We start from the raw sequence: 21,529 nt of genomic DNA, 5'->3' as shown, positions 1-21,529 counted from the left end.
CCCCCCGTGGATTGCCTCTCTGGCACTCAAAGGGGACCAGAGCGATCAGGATCCAGCCCTACCCTCAAGGCTCCTGCTGTCTGGAGTCTTGGATAAGGGAGGCCCATGAATGGCTGCAAGCACAAAGTGAAAGTTAATGTGTGCCCGGTGAAAGGTACAGAGTGCTCCTGAGAGTCTAAAAGGAAGACATTAGATCTGGTTAAAGATAGGGAAGTAGATGGCATCTTAAGATAGGCTTCAATTATGGTGCCAACCCGACAGGTTTTGATGGGCGGGTTACAGGCAAAGGGGCAGCTCAGGTTTTCCAGATGGCCTAGGGTGTATGTCAGTCGGTCCTGAGGAATGTGGCTTTAAAAAACGCACCAAGACAGAAGCTGCAAGCAGAGAGTGGGGGAGGGGCGGGACATTCATGGGCTCTTAACAGGTCACCCCTGAGATTGCTCAGACAATGGTAGCTGCACTGTCTGGAGAAACCAGACAGTACTTCTATCAGATGATGGGCATGAACGCAACCATGAGGAGCAGGCGGACCTCGCGTGGCTCCAGGTGCAGGACCCCCAGAAGGACACCACACTCCTTCTGATGTGCAGTGTCTTCAACCAGACCTAAGAAAATGTCACAAAGAACCATAATGAGAAATATAAAGTAACCAGCTTGCATTCTTCAAATATGTCAATGTCACAAAAGACAAAGGTGAGGAGTTCTTCCAGATAAAGAAAATTAAATAAGGCAATGTACCTAAATGCAAAGGGCCCAACTGGAGCTAGAGGGAAGCAGGAAGGATCAAAAGAGAAATAATTAGATTATGAGAGCTATAACCTAAGGAGTGGATTAATCCATTTGATGAATTAATAATTTGGATTAATGGGTGGTGAGTGTAGGCAGGTGGAGCACAGCTGGAGGACACAGGTCCCTGGGGGAGTGCCCTTGGGGATTATATGACCCCTAGCTCCTGGCTGCCTTGTCCTGAGAAGCTTTCCTCCGCCACGCCCTTCTGTCACGATGTCCTGCTTCACCTTAGGTCTAGAGCAGTTAGCCAACCATGAACTGAACCTCTGAAACCAAGAGCCTAAATAAACCTTCCTCCTCTAAGCTGCTCTGGTCAGTTATGGTCATAGCGAGTTATGGTCAAAAGCTGACTAACACAGTTATTGCCAACTCACCTGCAAAACTGTATCCCTCTGAAGCATGGCAGATCAAACCTGCTCATGTTCAAATGTTTTAGTAAATATGTCTTGTCCTTACAGAACTTCCAAGATTTAATATATAGAAACTGCTAAGTTAAAAAAAAAAAACATGTACTTTGACTATAATTGTACTGAGAAATATGCGCATCAAATAACGAAAAAATAATTTTGTATATAATGATTATTATGTCAGGCTAAAGATCAACTTGAGTTAATGTTTATAACATGGAAGGGCAATTAGCAATTTCAGCAATTAGGATCTGGTTTGTAAAGGGTAAGAAGAAGGGCATCACACTTTGTGAAATCACTACCTCTGTTTTTAAGGACACACACGCACTAAGGTGTGTCTCTGCTAGAAATCATAAAATATGTGAATGCACAGGAAAGGTAAGCACTTGAATTCTTGTCAATGCATGTTGAGGAACACAGGAAAAGTTTTCCAAAAGATGTCTAGCTGAGGGAGTAGCGGAAATGATTTTGGCTTTAGTGCTGGTTACCTGGGAATAAGCCTTTGCCCAAATCTCATACTATTCACTTAAGATTTGTGCATTTTACTCTATCCAAGGTATTTCTCAAAAAACACAGTAGAGGGCTACAGCTCTGTGGTGCCTGTCTAGCATGTGGCCCTGAGTCCCATCCCTTGTAATGCAAAAAAAAAAAGCAAGTAGCATCAGCTGACCTGCTGGGTCACTAACTCTCTCTCTGAGCTTAAATCAGGTAGCCTCAGTCTTCCCATTTAAAAATAAGGGGACTATGTTTAATGGTCACTAAATTCCCCACTTTGAGGGTCCAGTTGATAATTTTTTCAAAAAGTAGCAAATAATTTCCATATATTTTTAACCTGACTTAGAAATTTGACCATTTTGCTTTTTTTTCTGTTTTTTCTTGTTTTATTTTAGAACTTTGACCATTTTAACTTTAAGTTTCAACTACACTAAATAATACATGAAAACAATATAATTACAAAAATAAATGTAAATGACATGGAAAAGGCCCAAGGTCTCCCTGGCTCCCTCCCCCCCGGCCCTAGGGACCTGTCTTCCTGGATGGCAGTGTGTCTCCCAGGTTGTCTTGGTTGCTGGAAAAGCAGGGCAGCTCCATGGCCGAGCATGAAGATGTGGAGTGCTGCTGTCCACGTCCTCAGCCCACCCACAGCATGGAGAACCTTCTGGAAGTCACTAGACTTCCTGTGCTTCAGTCTCCCATCTAAAAATGGCAACCAAAATGGCGCTGCTGTGAGAACTGGGGGCAGTATGCTCCTAGAACAGAGCCTGGTGCCCAGCAGGCATCGGTCACACTGGAAAACAGCTTCCTATTTCATAAAAAAGTACCTACACTGGCTCCCTCCAATTCAGTTGAAGAAGAAATCATTAAAGATGCATCCTGGCTAATGACTTGGCCCAACGCACCACATTCCACATAAACACACTCAGGGAAATATCTCTCCTCCTGGGACATTTCATCACAGATCTTGAGCCCAAGGTTTCATCAGTATCACGAAATACACCTTGTAGATGAAAGAAAACAGGCCATCAAAGTCCTGTTATTGACATGTTAGGTTTTTTAGCCGGGAGCAGCAGCAAACGCCTGTAGGCCCAGTGCTCAGGAGGCTGAAAGAGGAGGACCACAGGACCCAGGATTTCCAGACCAGCCTGGGGAACATAATGAGACTCCATCATAAAAAGAAAAAAAAAAAAGATATAGATTTGGAAGAATTTAATCGTGGGAAGAGAATTCAAGACAGCCTTGTCCAGTCTTGACTCGGCTGTTCTGTCCCATTAGTAAAAAACCAACAGTCAGGACACATGGGACTGAGGACAGCTGAGAGATCACATGTCTGAACACACTGCCTGATAAATGTCTGACCTTTGTCTCTAGTCTTATGGACAAGGGTCCAAGGCGCTTGTCTATTGCTCATTTAGCATTTATTATGCAAAAGATTTTCATTTCTTAATATAGAATCTAAAAGGGGGAAGAACCCTGCCTAGTTAGATTAGGATTTACTATGTTATCGATGCGGAAAGACTTGGAAATGAAACTTTCGACTGAGAAAGAATAAAGTACCACGTTTTCTCCCACTCAACTTCAATCAGTGCTTCCTATTTCATAATAAAGTACCTACACTGGCTTCCTCCAATTCAGTTGATAAGTGATAAGAGCAGGAGCCAAAGGTCCCTGATTCTGTCTTCATGAAAGGACTTTAACTGACAGCCACTTAGTCCACAAGCCAATAGCCTTAAATAATGAAAATTCAAGGACCCTGACTCCAGCTTGCACAGTCCAGCTCTGCTCAGGGACAGATGTTCCCTCTGTTGGGGGACACCCTGCACATGCAGGTGACACAACAGCTCTCAGGACAACACACCCTACACCCTCATGTAGACATAGTCATAGCTGAATTTAGAGTGAATAAGGATAAGCCCAACATACTGTTGGCCACCTCTCCTCAAAAGTGGGTCAAGCAAATGCATGAGCTGGCAGCTGTGGGTCTGTACACATGCACCCATGCGGTGCCCTGCTGGAGATGAGAGAGACAAAGGGCACAGAGAAATCATGTTTCCCTGGCCTTCTTGGCTGAATGCCATATCAACACATTTCCAAGAGCAACGGTTGACCTCGGGTAGCAGAGTGAACTATGGCCTTAGTGGTGTGATTCAAAAATTCGCTGCCCCAGATTGCTCCTCCCTCTCCCTTAAAACTGCCTGACATCCTGCATTTGAGGCTTACTCCTTTAATTAAAAGTGTCTTAGAATGTAAATGTCCTCAGGACAATGTGTTAGGGCAGAAAATCGTCAATCAGTCTTTCCCGCTATGGCAGAATTCACTCCATCTTTTCCTTTTCTCCCACCAGCTGGTGGAGGTATCCAATCTAAAAGACCGGAGTTGTCAGGCTATGCTTTACTGTTGCTGTCTTGGCTTTGACTCGGGAGAATATAAATGGGGTGGAAGGGTGATTTGGGAGCAGGCAGCCCTACCATGGAAGGGTGAAGAGAGCAGCAGAGTGGCCACTGGAGAGCAGCAGGAGGCCCCTGACCACTCTGGGCAGGGAGGGAACCCAGCAAGTGAGCGCAAGCCCAAAGAAGCCCCATTATTTCCCAAAGTTGGGTCCAGACTATTTCAGAGCCCACGGCTCTCCTTCTGACAGCTTCATGAGCTCTGCTCATCTTTCAAATTAATAATGCAGTGATTGATGAGGAAGCAATTTTTCTGTGTATAAACTAAATTAAAAATGACTTAGTATCCACATTTAAAAAAGCACAAAGAAAAATTAAACACATGCTCACACACACACACACACACATCCCATCATGTACAAGTGGCAATTTAGGTGAGGAACAGAATTCCCAAATTGCAATCGATATAGAGAAAATGACCCCAACTCACTGAGGACAAGTGAGGGCTGGCGGAGTCCCCTGTGTAATGGCTTTGGGGACAGAAGACTGTCCTCTCCCCTCCGCACCATGCTGTCCTACATTCATGCAGCCGTGGCCACAGCTGTGTTTGGAGTAGAATGAGGACAAACCACACACAACACTGGCCATCTCTCCCTAAAAGTGAGCTAAGAGAATGTCTATACAGGTAGCTCTGAATTGGCTTCAGATAATCAAGTTTCCCAAGTCCACCTGGATTGTAAACTTCACCCAGGTGCCTGGTGAAACCAAACCGTCCCTCAAACTCTTCACTGGAGAGGCCTGGAAAGGGCCCAGGAGACTGTGTTTTTCTCTAGCACCTCTGATGATTTTTGTTATCAGGCAAATTTTGTAAACACCAACATAAGAAGCTATGATTTCAGGAAGGAGGAGAGGCAGGAGGGAGTTTGTTTCTCACTTGAGCTTTGAAATATGCCCTGGAGGATAAAGCAGGTTCTTATTTGGGGGCCAACCATTGCCTGTCCTGAGCTGAGAACTTTCCATGATGTCAATACAACATAGGAATCCCAGATAAAGAGGGAATTCAGCCCTTGTACGTGCCAGCCTATTAATATCCACCAGCTCATTCGCCTTTGGGAAATATACAATGAAGATCTATGGTCATGCAGCTTGACGTGGGATTCCTGGATGCGAGGCAGCAAAATCCAAGTTCAACCAGCACAAAGAAAAAACAGAAAAATGCATCTTGATAGTATAATGTGCAACCAGAGTTCTGAGATAATAAATGCAAGTTAGTCAATGCAGGAAGTTGAAATGTGGGTGCTATATGAGCCATTTGAAGAATGGCACTCATATGAAGCTCAACTTCTCACAAGAATTCCCTCCCACAGGCCTGTGCCCCTGACAGCAGCCTCACAATACGTGGCTTAGGAAGGGAACACAGGAGGATAAAAAAGTAATTATACTGAGCGACAGAATTGTGAGGTTCTACTACTTTGTTTCCTTTATTGTTATTTTAATAGGTGTGATAAATAGGAAAATAGCAGTTGTTAATATATTACTTGTAATCACTCACTACTATTTTGTCAAAAAACAAATGAAAATATTTCTTAATGCCGAGAGGGTCTGTTTACTAGCGTCTCTATTCACGAAAAGTGCTGTATTGCATCAGCACATTCCTTCACCATAAACTTCACTCTCACTCACAGAAACAATGTAAGAAGCGTTGAAAGTCATGTCTCAATTTAGAAAAATCATCTTACACAGTATGAAAATAGCACTGGGCATCTTGAAAACTCGAAGGATGCTTCAGAAGTCTCTGAAGTGGAGGGGAAGGAGGGGGCGGGAAGCAAGAGAGAGGACTGAGCAAGACCAGCTGCCTGCGGAGGGGCCGGGTGCAGAGGCCCCACCCTTGCCCACCACCTTCCCAGCCTGAGGCTGGGGCCTGGGAAAGGCACTGTGCTTAGTCCCAGCACCTTCTCCCCAGGACAGGAGGGCTCTCTGGCAGAAAGGTACAGTTGGGAGGTACAGTTCCATCTGGGCCTCACGGCCCTTTCATGTTTTGATAAAGGAAGAGCACAGTGGGTCTGGAGAATTATCACAAGCAGGACTGAGGCTCCTGAAGGTGGGATGAAACCACTGATATCAGAGGGAGGAGCTGGAGACCAGCCCTGGGGGAATGGGGTGGAGGGGTCATGGCTGGGGGGTCATGGCTAGGGAGGGAAAGGGCAGAGAAGGAAAGGACAGGCCTGAAGAGAGCCCAGGAGGACCTGCAGCCTTGCTGCTCTGCCACTGTGTGCAGACAGACAGACAGACTGACTGGGGGTGCTCCTGGAGGCTGCTCCCAGCAGGCTTGGCTGAGTGTTGCTCTGCACAGCCCATGAACATCTGCTTGTCTGACCACAGTCTAGCATAGGATCTTGGCTTCCAGAGGATTTGCTAATGGGGGCATAGCTGTGCAGAAGAAAGGCAGGTGCTCCCTGCAGGGAGATCCGTGCTTTCCCTCCTCCCAAAGCTTAAAAATTCAAGGTTTGGAATGAATTTGGACTAAAGTTCAAGATGACTTCTTCCCACTCACCCACCCTCTGCCCCCAGGTTAATATATTTACTGAAAAGAATTTAGATTAAAAGCAGAATTTTCTCCTTTTCTACTTTGGTTTGAGGTTTACGTTGTTCTTTATGTTAACAATGATGACTGGGTTCACCCTTACAGCTAGTGAAAAAAAGAAAAGAAGGAAATGTTCTTTAACTCAAGACTTACCTCCCATGGAGCCAGTCAGAATTCACACTCCCACCCGGAATCCATCTCCCATTTTCAACCAGAGGCCCTGGATTGGAGACATCACCACACCTTCATGGGACATCATCTGCCCTGACGGTATTTCCATATCACTGCTTTAGCACTCTAGACAGCAAGTTCGGAATTAGAGGCATTTGGGGAAGAATTTTAGAGACTGAAAAGGCTAGAATAAGAGATTGATAGTTGAGGAAACAGGCAGAGTCTATGCAAAGCCCATGGACTTGAAGGTGTACAGTGCTTTCACGTCAATACACATCACAAAACAACGGCTCTTGTGTTTCCCACGGGCAGGTTGTCTGCTAGTACCCATCTCACCGTTTCCCACCTACGAGCTTGATGCTACCACTCCATCTCGCCCTGAAGGAAACAGGCCTACTAGGGCCAGGATCACACAGTCCCTCTGCTGACTCCATAACCTGCTTGCTCGGGTACCAGGCCTTGCCACCCCCCCAGCAGTGTGATACGCCAAATGCTCTGGGACCTTCTCCTGCAGGCTCTCCTGGCCAGCACTTCACTCTGGGGGGTGTCCCTCCTTTGTGTTCTCATGGCTGTTATCAGTTACCTCCCAACAGGGACTGCGTATCCCTTGAAGACCTGTCCATGGCTTACTTATCTTCCTAACCAGCTGTCTGGCAGAGAGCAAGAGCTTATAAGATGTTGAAATAAGAGACATCTAGGGAACATGCCAGAATTAAACATTTATTATTTTCAAGTTGAAACTAATATATTTATTCTTTCATTTTATATAATTGGCATTACTATAATTTTCTTTTACAACATAACATTAATAGTTGATATAGATGTATTGATGCAGATTTCAGCCTTCACTTTCTGCCCAACAGCTCTGTGTTGAAGGAGAGAGAAATGAGACTTTAAGTGGTCACTGAGCAAAATTTAAAATATTTCTGCAGATGTAGTAGTGCACGCCTGTCAACCTAGAAACTCAGGAGATTGAGGCAGGAGGACTACAAGTTCAAGGCCAGTCTCAACAATTTAGCAGACCCCAGGTAACTTAGTAAGACCCTGTCTCAACATAAAAAATAAAAAGGGCTGGAGATGTGGTTCAGTGGTTAGGCTCCCCTGGCTTCAATCCCCACTACCAAAAATAAAAACAAAATATATATTTGTCTATATTTTTCAAACAAGCTCAGAAATTCTTTGCACTCCGTATTTCTGTTGAAGTTGGAGTACGGTGTGTTTATAAACCCCTTTCTGCTTCTAAATTATGGGATTCTTGCAATAAACACCTTTTCCATCTCCTCCTACAAACAGCGAGAGCAGGGCTGGACCCAGGTGCTTTCCTGGTCACTAGGTCTCTGCCTCTGCCTGTAGAGTAGAGTGTGGATGAGGAAAGAGAAGACTAGACAGCTTCCTCTTCTCCTGAATAACCACAGCCCAGGAGCATGGTGTTTACCTGCAGGCCCTGCTATGAATACCTGGCACACAACCACACCCAGTTCTTCCCCATCATGCCTCCCTGACACCTGGCAATATCCAGGTGGAAAAAACAGCCCCTGTAAAAGACTGTCTCAAAACCAGCCACAATGCCCATCCCACACCCTGTACTTTGCAGAATTCAAAATCCAGTAGTATTGAACAGGCCCTGGAAATGCCAGACCACTAAATTCTCCAGGTAGGGCTTTCTGGGTGCAAGCCTGCTGCATTCTAGGCTGGACTAGGTAGGGCGCTTGAAGAATCCTAAAATCCAGCTCCCCTAATATTATGCATGTTTGTCATCCACGTTTGCCTCATGTCAGAGAGCCACTGTCCTGGCAGCGCTTGGCAGCCTGTGAGAAGAGAGGTAGGACTGACACCTAGGCCACATGTCACCTGCATGGGGAGCAGCTCTGGAATCAGTGTCCCACTGAGATTCAGTGGGTGACCAGGCAGGCCAGAACAGAGAGACTTGGGACCCTGAGTAACCACAGCCCAGGAGCAGAGATGGTATTGGGGAGAACTTCCAAGACGGGTGATTGGCACCGGGGAATTCCCAGGAGACAAAGGGAAAAAGAGCTGGGGCTGCAGGCAGAACTCCGAGCCAGGAAGGAAACCAGTCAGGGCTTAGTCACAAGGACCAGTCAAACAAAGAAAAGTGCTGGGGAGTGATATTGACCAAAGAATAACCTTATATTGCGTACATGTGCAAACATGTAACAATCAGTCCCCTCATTATGTACAACTGATCATCAATACCAAATGTGAAGAAAACACAGCAGTCAGCAAAGTGAGCCACTCAGAGGCTTGCAGGAATCAGTGGTGGTCTGGGTAAATAAGTATGGACACACATATCTGAGCATGGCAGAAAAACTCAAGAAATCGTGAGGTTTGGTAAGCTCGCAGTTTCAGGTTTACGCCTTATAAGCTGTGTGGCCACAGGCCATTATGGCAGCTTTAAATGCAGAGGGTCTCTATCCTATCTACTGGACAAGGCTGAGAGGAGCTGAGAAGGGCACATGGGAAAGCAGCTTATAAACCAGGGTGGCAGCAGGGCTCCTTTCCTCCCTTGTTCACACACCTGGGGATGCTCTGGAGCTACAGAAGCGGCAGTGGCTCACCATGCTGTGACTTTCACCCTGGAGGAACTGTGGGAAGCACCTGGACTGAGAAAGTATCAGACACCACACAGTTTTTACAAGCACACCCACACACACACACACACACGCAAGCACTCCCTGAGGACCACTCCTCTGGTCCCACAAGGATGTAGACTCTGATTCTCTCTTGTGAGTAGGAAGTGGAGGTCTGAGGTCATCCAGCCCCCAGACATGCTTTCTTGGGCCCGCAGTTTGGTCTGCACATCCCTCTCTATTACCCCCCAAAAAATATACATCCTCTGAAAAGTCTAACTTTAAAAATTCAGTAGGTTTCCATAAATGTTTAGTTTTATAGCTTCTATTGAACAATCAAAAGAGCTAGCAGCACTGAACTCCACATTCCTACAAAGAATGGTCCTCACACCAGAAAGGAGCACTGAAATCCCCACTACAAAACCCTCTCAGAGTCCCCAACTCAGTAGGTCTGGGATGAGGCTGAAAATCCACACACCGAAGCAGCTTTTGGGTGATTCCAATACTGCTGATCCAGGGACCACACTTTGAGAACCACTATGCTGGGCCATGGCATAGGCAGCTCCCTTTAAACAGGGCGTGCTCGCTCCAGTGTGCCACAGCCCCCACCTCCGATCATCAGTGACATGGACCCGTTGTCCTTCACCAAGCTTACTATGTTGTTTTTCTTACACACACAGAGCCTCTTGACTGACTTAATCTCCCAGGCATTTGAGTGAGCAACCTCTGCAACTCGAGGACAAGAACTCTGCCTTACCTAAGTCCTCCCTTCTCCCCGCCCCCCACACCATCCCACGCAATGTCTTGCACACAGCATTCAAATGTCCTAGTTGATTTTAATTCCTGTGAAACGTGGAGGAGAATACCCAAGCACGAAGGACAGCAAGACGTGAGCAAGGAGCTGGCTTCAGCTTTCTCCCCTTGCCTCTTGGGTGCAGATCTAAGAGCAGGGCCAGGCGGTCTAACTGTAAAATCAGCTGTCATTCACGAATACTATCAACAAACTGCCTACCTTGGTTGGTTTTATCGACCACTAACCTGAGGGCAAGAGAAAGCCTGGCTGATAACTTTAGGCCCCTTCTAATTTTAAGTCTGTGAGCCCATTAATAAAGACTAGAAAAAAATTCTGTGCCCATTCTGGAATCTACCAACCACAGAAGAACAGTATGGAGGTTCCTCAAAAAGCTAAAAATAGAATTACCATATGATCCAGCAGTCCCACTTCTAGGAATATATCCAAAAGAACTGAAATTGGTATGTCAAAGAGACATCACTACTCCTATGTTCACTGCAACATTATTCACAACAGCAAGAAAATGGAATCAACTTAAGTGTCTATCATCAGAAGAACGGATAAAAAGTGGGATGCACACACAACAGAATACTAGTAAGCCACAAAAAAAAAGAAGGAAGTTCTGTCATCTGAAACAAAATACATGAACCCACAGGACAGTGTTAGGGAAAATGAGACAGGCACAGAAAGTCAATGTGTATGATCTCACTTAAATGTGGAATCAGCAAAACTGAAACTTTAGAACTAGAGAGAAGAATACAGATTGTGAGAGACTGGCTGTGAGGTAGGGGATATGGTTAGAAGGTAGGTTTCACTTAAGAGGAAAAGGTTTTTTAAATTGTGCTGCACTGAATATTGTAACTTGTTATTAGCTATGGTTAATACTGTATTTTAAATTGCCAAAAAGAATAGACTTCAAATATTCTCACTATAAAAACTTATGCAAGGTGATAGATATGTCACTTAGCTGGATATGACCATTTCATGATGTATACTCCTATCAAAACACCACACTGCACCCCAGAAACAGATATAATTATTATTTGTCAATTGTTAAATTTTGGATCTTAAATGGCTCCCAAAAGCTCATGTGCTGAAGGCCTGGTGACCAATGCAGCCATGCTCAGAGGTGGGCTTTAGGAAGTGATCAGATCATGAGGCTTCCGACTTCATCAGTGGATCAATCAATCCAAGCAAACCCAATCAAGAGCTGAATGGGTTTGTGGGGAGAAGCTTTGTTATGAGTTCTCCTTCTCTTTCTCTCTCTGTTTGCCAGGTACCACGAGCTGAGCAGTTGTGCGTTCCACCACGATGTTCTGTGTGACCACCAGACCAGAAATAACAGTGCCAGGTGACCATGGACTGAAGCCTCTGAATCTGTGAGCCAAAATAAATCTTTCCTTCTTTTAAGTTGATTTGCCCAGGCATTTTGTCAGTGATGGAATGCGACTAACACATCAATTAAAAATGCAAGCCAGACTCTTCCCTCCAGAATCTATCCCCAGCCCACACATGATCTATCTTTGTTCCCTGATCCTGAGCCGTGGTTGATACAAATGGCCCCAAATTTAATTTCCACTAAGAGTTTAAATGTTTTTCATCTCAGTAATGAAATTGGCAGTTCATTGCAGAGACTCTGTAATGGATACCGGTCATTAAGGAGAACAAATTGCATTTTTCTTTTATGGGCTGACAGTGAATGAAAAGAGTTTGTTTTGCCAAAAGGGGTACCAAGGTAATTTATGAAGACTTGACCTCATTAAAACATTCTTGAAGTATGACCAAAAAGGAGGAAACATCTAAATTAACTGTTATGGGCTTCCCCTGCATTGTCCAAAAGTGGCCTCGGAGCAGTATTCTTATCACTCCTATTTTATGGAAAAGGGGCCCACAGCTTTAACAGCCTCCCCAGCTGTAATCAAAGGCAGTCTAACTCGTTCTTAAACCCACAGCCTCCCCATCACCAATTATCATCACTAGGCACAGGTCTGATAGCAAGGGCATACCCACCCTCCAAACTGCCTTTAAAAAGATTAAGGACTCAGGTCAAGGCCGGGTGAAAAGAACAAAACATAAAGTCCAAAGGGCCTGGTGCTTGCTCTAAACTAGGAGCAAGAGAAAGAAAACCAACACAGAGCACATCAGAATGAAGACATGCAAACATACTTTTATAAGTGACACATGACTCCCAGGGCAGACAGGTCTACCTTAGTCCAGTTGAATGTGATAATGAAAGAGCAGACCCCCCCCCCTCCAAAGGTAAGAGCACACAAGTTACCTGAGACACAAGTTACCAAGCCCATTGAGCCGTCCAGGCCAGGTCAGGGCCAGCTGTCCGTCCAGGCCAGGTCAGGGCCAGCTGTCCTAATCCAAAATGAGGAGAAATGCCTCAAACTCCTCAATTTCAATAAAGCTAGTGGCCATGAAGGAAAAGACCAACAACAGATTTGGCCACATAAAAACTAAGCATTTTTTATAAGTAAATGATAACACAACAAAATCAAAAAGACAGTGAATATGGAGAAATGAAGAGTTAATGCTGCTCACTAACACGGTAACTATTCCCAGAGATTTTTACCCAAATGGTCAACCAAAGAAATTATGGGCCAGAGAGGAAATCACGGAACAGGAAATGTGAACACTCCAAAAACATACAGAAAGAGTCTCAGCCTCACCTGTAGTCAGAAAAGATGCAAATCAAAATTAACATTTGCTGATCACACTGTGGAGGGGGTTATGGGTGGGGTGGCTAAAATAAATATAGCAGAATCACCCAGGACTGGTAAGGGTTTAGGGAAACAGATACTGTCCCATGAGGCTTGGAGTGCTTGGGAGTTTAAGAATGCTGCAGAATCCTTGGAATATAATTTGGTCGTGTCTAATAAAAAATAATTAAGTCCTTTAACTGCAAATCTCACTTTGGAGAACTGCATACTGAGACTTTTATATGGGGAGGTGACCAATATTTATTAATAGAGGAAACGATTGAATAAGTTCTGGGCATGTTATGAGTACCGTGCAGTTATTAAAAAGAACAAAAGTAGCATTATTTGAAAGAGGCAGTGGCAGCACTTTGGACTCAGGAGCCAGACTGCCCAAGTTCAAATTGCTGCGCCTGTAATCAGTAGCTGCATGACTCCAGGCAAATGGATCACATCTGAGTTCCTGGGACAGCACCTACTTCATACAGTAGTTATGGGGTATATGAGATAAAGCACAGGGCCCTGCTTCCAGCAGGTGCTAGAACAATGTCCATGACACCGTGTTGGCTGGGGGGGAGGGGGACAGCACAGACTGACTAGTGTAAGCCTATTTTGGTAACATACACACGCATGCTGTGTGTGTGCAGGTGCACGCGCTTGCGTGATGGTAAGATAAAAGTAGAAAGCTTTAACTTTTTTCCCACATCTCTGTGCTGTTTGGCTTGTTGCAAAGAACACATATTAAAAAGTACCTCGAATGAAGGGGTCATCAAACTATGGCCTGCCAGCTGCTTTTGTACCTACTGAGGGCCAAAGAACGCCGGTCACACTTTAAAATGATGGGAAAAAAAATCAAAAGAAAGGTGTTTCATGGCGACTGAAATTAGCCAACACTGCCTGCCACGGGAAGTAAGAAGTTTTCTTTTATACCTTTTATACCGTCGCGGAGATTAATGTTTTGACTTCTTCACACTTGAAGCCCCGCCCCCTCGGAGTTCTCTGATCAGCTTGTTCTCCCTGCAAACCCCCCTGAACTGGTCTGGGAGGGAGCTCTCTTTTGCCTGGAGATGATAATCTCTCCCAATAGGATATTCCTGCTCAGGAAACTGCAGTCACTTTCCAACCAGTGACTTAGTCCCACGTGAAGGGACTAGTCCTGCCTTACAATTTCCTCTGCTCAGACAACAACCCAAGGGGACCTCAGCAATTTAAAGGTTGATTCGTGTTCAGGGGTCTCCATAAAGCCATAAATGGTCTCAGGGCTCTTCCTTCCTCTGAAACTTGCTGTTTCTCCAACTTGTTCCAAGGCATCAATCAGCACTGCTTCCTCGGTGACAGCACCCCTCTCACTCCTTTCCAACCACCCAAACTGTTACTGGCCTTCCTCCCACCTGAGGCCTGGACTGCCTCAGCCCATACTGACTTTCTTCTTCACATTTCTGTGGATTTCCTGCCTGCACCACCCACTTTCTGCTCTTCAGGACCATCCATTACTGGAACTCTCCTTGGGATCCCAAGATTTCTCCCTTTTCCTCTGGATCTTGCCTTCCTGCTTCCTTTCTACCCTTCTTTACCCAGCAGCTCTACCATGCCTAGAGGTCACCTGCATGTGGCCCTCACACCACGGCTCCTTAGACCTCACCTGCCCACCCTGTGGAGGTGCCCCCTGCCGCCCTGCCTTCTCTCTGGGGCATATGAGAGCTAGCCACCCACCGTTTCCATCTCTTCTCCTACACACACAGCACACTTGGATTTCCCCACTCCTTTGACCTCGGCATGGCCAGTGAAATTGGACTGGGAGTTCCTTGGGTCACTTCCAAACCAAAGCAGAAGAATCTGTGCACGTGTGTCCTGCTCTCTCCTTTAGCTGCAGTGACAGAACACTTCAGTCACCCCATTGTCCCATAACAAACCCTTCTAAATCTCAGTCATTGAAAACAGCCCCCTGTTTTATTTTAATGGATTTGTGGATTTACTGGGCTCGGGCAGTGGTGTGAGTTTGCTTTGGGGACTTCCATGTGGTTCCAGCCAGACACTGTCTGGAGTTGGAGTAACTAGGAGACTCCACTGGGAGGCTAGACTGGTGGGAGTCTTTCTTTTTCCCCATCTGTCCAGGGCCTGTGTTCTTCACATGGCTTCTCCAACAGAGAAGCCTGACTTCTGCCTCTGGCTCGGGACTCTTGAAAGTACACAAACAAAGACTTGCAGGTCTTTGTAAGTCTTGGGCCTGGATAGGACACATTTTGTTGATAAAAGTAGTCATAGGGCCAGCTCAATTTTAAGGAAAGGGGAAACAGAATCTTGATGAGGTTGGGGAGGAGAAAGAATAACAAAGAATTTGTGGCCATCTTTAACCACTCGCTCTAATGATATTCAAATGGTGGCCACTTCCAACAGTCAGGGTTCCTGCAACAAGATAAGGAGAAAGAGCTCCCGGTACAACACAGTCATTGCCACTGCTCCAAGTCACAAGTATTGAGTTTGTTGGGTGTCAGCTTTTCAGGACTAATCTAAAAATTGACATCAGAAATAGGGCGTGGTTGTAACAAAAATCTAAAACATGAGGCACTGACATGTATGTTACGAATATTAATGGTTGTTAGGCAACATCCAGCTCTGACTCACTTAGGACCTTCCCAGGAATAAGAGAGGATGCTTCTTTTCATTCTTCTCTCCTTTAGGGCAAAACACTCCTTTTCCCTATCAGCTATTTCTTGAAATATGGAGGAGGTGCCCACTGACATCAATTGGATTCTCTATTCTAGGCGACCAGCTGGTTTCCTGGTGCGAGTTTGGCAAGCGTGCAGCCTGCCATCTTCCTCTTCCTTCTCCTGGGAGCCAGGAGAGTGGGCCTTCTCAGCTACCTCACATCACAAGCTTGATAGGGGCCATGTTTTGCAGAAGACGTGGATCAGCTTCCTAGGAAAGGCTCCCCGGGGAAAGGGAAGCTTCAGGTTTCAGGAACTAAGTTCACTACCAGAGAGTGACAAAACCTGCCGTTTGAACTTTAATTCACAGGGATAAGAGAGTTCAACTTTGAACACCAATTTTGGACTTTAACACGAAGTTAGCACTGATTACTTTGGTTATAAATTAGCACAACAAGGTGATTTAATCTCTGAATTTTTAATTTACCCCTAGAAAACCCATATTGAGAGAGGGGCAACAAATTGGGAACATCTTCTTGGCTCTTGGTTATTAAAGTATTTGATCTTAAAGATTGTCGGATGATGTTGGACAAGAAGGAAGAATGTAATTTGAGACAGCAATAGAACACGCTATGAATTACAGCCTTGGGTACAGCCTCATTTGATTGATTTAATAGGACAAAACCTATGTCTTACCAGTGGCCCTAGGAGGTCACAAAAGTGGTGAAGTCATTATTGGAGAAGGGGTTTCATGAAGGCACCACAGACTTCTCCCCTAAGGTGAAAACAAGATCCCAAGTTGATCTCAATGAAGGAAAGAGTAAAGGCAATGGTGTCCACCTTTCCTACTGATATATCCCTTAAAAATCAGTTTTAAATTGGCATTAAAAATTTTTGTGCTGTTTGGTTGCAAAAGATGTAATTTCTGGTGTAAATACTAATATTTTTAAGTTAGAAAGGGGTTATCACTTAAAACGCATTTGATGAAATCTAAATTCCATAGAAACTGAATACTCAGCACAGCTCATTTTCACAGAAATTTTACACTATTCCTTTTTCTCTTGGAATTTCTGTTTTCATTCCAGTTCTCCAAAGAATTTTAGTAACTTTTACGCTTGAGTATAGTTATTGCTTACCCTTTCATTCTTTTCTACATTAAAAAGTTGATTAGAACTCTTAAAATGTCCTGTGACCTATAAGATTCTAAGTGCCAAATCTTTTTTTTTTTTCCCAAGCACTGGGGATCAAAACTCTATCACTGAACTACATCCTAGCCATCCCCAGCCTGTCATTATTTTTTTTTTAATTTATGTATTTTTTGAGATAGGGTCTCACTAAGCTGCTCAGACTGGCCTTAAACTCACCATCCTCCTACCTTAGGTTCCCAAATTGCTGGGGTTACAGGTGTACCCCCAGCATGCCCTGACAAAAATTTCTTAATTATCATTAGAATTATTAATAGCATGCAATTGATCACACCTAAATTACAAAATTTTACAAATAATTGCTAAAGAGAACTAAAATTTTATTAGAAATATGTCTCTTGAGGAATTGGATAGAGATCCTCCACCCCAAATAGTTCATGTATTTATAGGTGGATGTGACTCTTCACTAGCAGACAAAAGAGGAAAATGTGCAGAAGACTTAAGTGCAGGGCTTACAAGAGAGAATGAATGACTGCTGCTGTTCAATCCCGTCTTTACAACAGAAGGTTCTGTCTCAAGCTAAGTCTATTACAAAAATGGTGGGAATGAATAATGAGGTCAGAAGTTTCAACAAGGAATAATGAGCAAATACAGGTTTAAAAAAAAGGAACACAGATTTGGTGTATTCAATACTCTCTTGGCAAAAATTTTCTCCACTACAAGTTCTTTAACAATTGTTAAAGAACCTAAGAAACATTAACTTAATTATGATTTATGTTCCTTTCCATATGACAGTTTGGGGAAGGAAATTTGGAAAACTTTGCATTGTTCTCCTTGAACGTGCAGTGGAGACACAAGGGATCTTCGGGGGAAAGATCCAGAGCTGAGTTCCTCCTTACCATCTAGCAGATATGCCCTGAGGCTGTCTTTTTTGCTCTCTTAACCACATTCTTTGACATCATCAGGAAATGAAGAAGAAATGGCTTTAGACAAGAAATTATAACACCTGCCCTCCCACAACACATTTGAGCTCAGAACACCCCTACACAGACCAAAATGTCCAATGTCTAACAACGCTTTCTTCTTAACTGAAATATTATAAGAAAACCTAGGAAACCTTCCTGTCAGTTTACCATGCTCTGAATAAATACTGATATTCGTATTTAGAATTGTTCCTTTGACAATGCCTTAGAGATTTTGTATACCAGAGCAATTTCCACAGTGAGATCTGGGCTGGGTGGGAGGATAGCCTAGCTGTCTTTTATTTATAAGTGAGAAAACAATGATTCTTAAAGGGACTTGGTCGGAAAGTAGAGTGATGTGACAGCTCAACCTCAGTCATGTTTCAAGCAGCTACATGTGGGGAAAGAGTAGGTAAAAGCTGAATAAATGGGACTGATTTCCTTCAAACTCTGTCCAGGCACTGTGGTGCATGCCTATAATCCCAGCGAGGCAGGGTCCCAAGTTCAGCCTGGGCAATCCAGAGACCCTGTCTCCAATTTTTTTTTTTTTTTTTTTTTTGTACTGGGGATTGGACCTAGGGGAGCTTACGGTGGAACTACATCCCCAACTCTTTACTTTTTTATTTTGAGACCAGGTCTTGCCAAATTGTTCAGGCTGGCCTTGAACTTTCAATCCTCCTGCTGCTTTTATCTCAGTAATATGTCATAATTCAAAGCTGGGGCCCCTGGTTTTGAGCGCTTAGAAATCTGTTTTTGCAAATAGGATGGAATCAATTCTAATGGTTGCTAAACACAAAGGAAAAAAACGAAGAGTGTTAAAGGGAGAGCCTACAGAATGGGAGGAAATATTTGCCACTAAAACTTAACACCAAAATAAATAAATAACCCAATTAATAAATGGGCAAATGATCTAAACAGACATTTCTTAAAAGAAGAAATTTAAATGGCCAACAAATATATGTAAAACATGTTTAGTAATTGGGGAAATGCAAATCAAAACTACACTGGGGTTTGCCAGGCACTGTGGCACACACTTCTAATCCTAGCAACTGGGGAGGCTGAGGCAGGAGGATTGCAAGTTCAAGGCCAGACTCAGCAACTCAGTGACACTTTGTCTCAAAATAAAAAATAAAGTGGTTTGAGAATGTGGCTCAGTAGTTAAGTGCCCCTGGGTTCAATGCTTGGTACTAAAACAAAAAACCAAAAACTACACTAGGGTTTCTTCTCACTGCAGTTAGAACAGCAGTCATCAAGAATGCAAGCCTCTGGGCTAGGGTGGTGGCTCAGTGGTAGAACACTTGCCTAACGTGTGAGGCACCGGGTTCGATTCTCAGCACCACATATAAATAAATGAATAAAGTAAAGGTTCATCAACATCTAAAAAAATATTTTAAAAAAAAGAATGCAAGCCATAACAAATGCTGGCAAGGATGTGTGAAAAGGAGCACTTATACACTGTTGGTGAGATTATAAATTAGTATCACAACTATGGAAAGCAGAATGGAGATTCCTCAAAAGACTAGGGATGAAACCATCTATCCCACTGTTTGGTGTTTATCCAAGAATTAAAATCGGCATACCTGCATACCCATGTTTATAGAAGCATAACTTACGATACCCTACATATGGAACCACCAATGGATAAGTGGATAAAGAAAATATGGTATATATGCACACAATGGAGTTTTATTCAGCCATAGGAACAAAATTATATCACGTGCAAGAAAATGGATAGAACTGAAGAACATCATGTTAAATGAAATAAGACTCTGAGGGTGAAGGTTCATGTTTTCCTCTCAAATATGGAAACTTCAGAGAAAAAAAAAAGAAAGAAAATACAAGTGAGACCAGTAATTAGGGTAGAGGAAAGGGATCAGAGGGAGGTAGGAGGGAAAGAAAAGGAGAAGTACTGGGGCACTGGAGAATGAAATTGATCAGATTATGTTATGTGCATGTAGGAATGTCACAATGAATCCCACTGTTATGTACAACCATAATGCACCATTTTTTTTTCCAAAAAAGATATCTGCTTTTGACAGCACATAGAGGAGTTTCTGTTTTCATTTATCCCTTGCAGGGCAGAACTTACACTAACCAAGATACATGACATAAAATCCCCATGCCCATTTACCAGTTTCCAGTGAGTGGTATAACTGTCCTGTGAATGGAGACTTGCACTGATAGATCCATTAGAAATTCTGTCTGTCCACTACCTTACACAGGACAGGAAATAAAGTCAGAACTTTTTTTTTTTTTTAACAAGGAATACATAAAAAGGGGAAATAGATGGTTTGTATATTTAAGATTTGTTTATTTAACAAATATTTATAGATCCATGACTATGTTTTGTGTTCTGCGCTAGGCACTGAAGAGTCCACAAGGAATAACACCAGTGACTGGTCTTTTTTTTTTTTTTTTTTTTTTTTTGGCAGTGTGGTGGGGAGGCAGACAATAAACTGGCACTGTAAGTCAGAGTCAAAAGTATTCCTTGCAGGCTAATTCCAAGGTGACATGGGAAGATTTCAGAGGGTAGGTGAGGGCTGGGGGTATGGCTCAGAGGTGGTGCCTGCCTAATATGCCCAAGCCTTGGATTAGATCCCTAACACCCCAAAATAGGGGGAACTGAGCCTTGGGGGATTTGGGTGAGCCTCCTGGGAGGTGGTTATTAGCTGAGCTAAGGAGTCAGCTAGGAATGGTGAAAAAAGAGGTCAGTACAGGCAAGGGCAGTGCAGGCAGTTCAGCTTGAGCATAGCTTTCTAGAAACTACAAGTGGTTCAGCATGGTAGTGTGAGGAGTCTGAGGGTGGGGTGACAAAGCAGCAGATATGGCTCATGGACTTAGGCTTGGACTTTATCTCCATAATGAGTGGGGGTGGGGGGCTGCTGCAAGTCCTCCGTGGGAGGGGGCAGAATTTATCTTCCCAATTACCAGAGTACAGCCAATATTGTGCATTCCTTTCCTCAGTGAACTGTCAGTGAAGATCTGAGTAATGTCTACACTGTGTTCTGTGTACACACCACGCTTCCTTTACCTACCCCAGCCTCAGAGCATATAGCTCTCCATCATACACTCTTGCTCCAGACCCACCTAACTTTCCTGTTTTCAGACTCACCCGTCTTTTATTACGCTTTTGTATACCCCACACTCCTGGCATCCCTACCAACCCTACTTTCAAGAAATTAATGGATTTTTTTTTCTTTTCTTTTGAGATGGTGTCTTGCTATGTTGATGAGGCTGGCCTTGAACTCATGTGCTTAGGTGATCCTCCAGTCTCAGCCTCCCAAGGACTACAAGGAGTACACTGGGATAAAGAAATAAACTCAATGTTCCCCACCCTCTTCCTTGACAGCAGAACATCAATGCTGTTTTATTCTTCTTTCTTTGAAACCAATCAGGAAAAACAAACCTATGCACAAATAATTCAGATCGAAGGTTAACTCTGATGGGTCTGAGCCAGGAGTTCTCCCTCAATCAGTACTACCCCTCTAGGAAGCATGTATGGAGAGAAAGAGAGTAGTTTTTCAGTGTTACAAGGCCTGGGGTGACACTGATGTTTAGAGAGAAGGGACCATGGATGCTAAATGTCAAAAAAAATGCATAAGAACTCCCAAGTCAAAAAACCAAAGCAATCATGGTGCTCTCATGCCCCTTGTCAATCACCACTTTAGGGATATCTAGTGACACATTTCTGGTCAAGAAGCTATGAGTGACCTATTATGAAACCTCTGGGGTGCTTCCCCAGAAACAGTTTCTTCCCAATCTTCCATTTCCATCACTGGCACCTCCATTTTCTGTTACAAAGTCTTAAAAATAATTTGGACTTCTAACCCTTAAGGTTGGGGTGACTATGAATTT

At 43.9% G+C, this 21,529-nt stretch overlaps 1 long non-coding RNA gene across 1 annotated transcript; it reads left to right on the top strand.

Annotated features, from left to right (window-relative positions):
* Positions 1-4,997: 4,997 nt before the first annotated feature.
* Positions 4,998-12,459, top strand: LOC125619340. Its single transcript, XR_007350832.1, has 3 exons — positions 4,998-6,069; positions 6,771-6,935; positions 11,494-12,459. It is a non-coding gene; the product is annotated as an uncharacterized LOC125619340 (long non-coding RNA).
* The last annotated feature ends 9,070 nt before the right edge of the window (positions 12,460-21,529 follow it).

Source organism: Marmota marmota, unplaced genomic scaffold (genome assembly GCF_001458135.2).
Source record: "Marmota marmota marmota unplaced genomic scaffold, marMar, whole genome shotgun sequence".
Lineage (NCBI taxonomy): Eukaryota > Metazoa > Chordata > Mammalia > Rodentia > Sciuridae > Marmota > Marmota marmota.
Note: the sequence above shows the minus strand (reverse complement) of the source record. Positions and strands in the feature narration are given on the sequence as shown.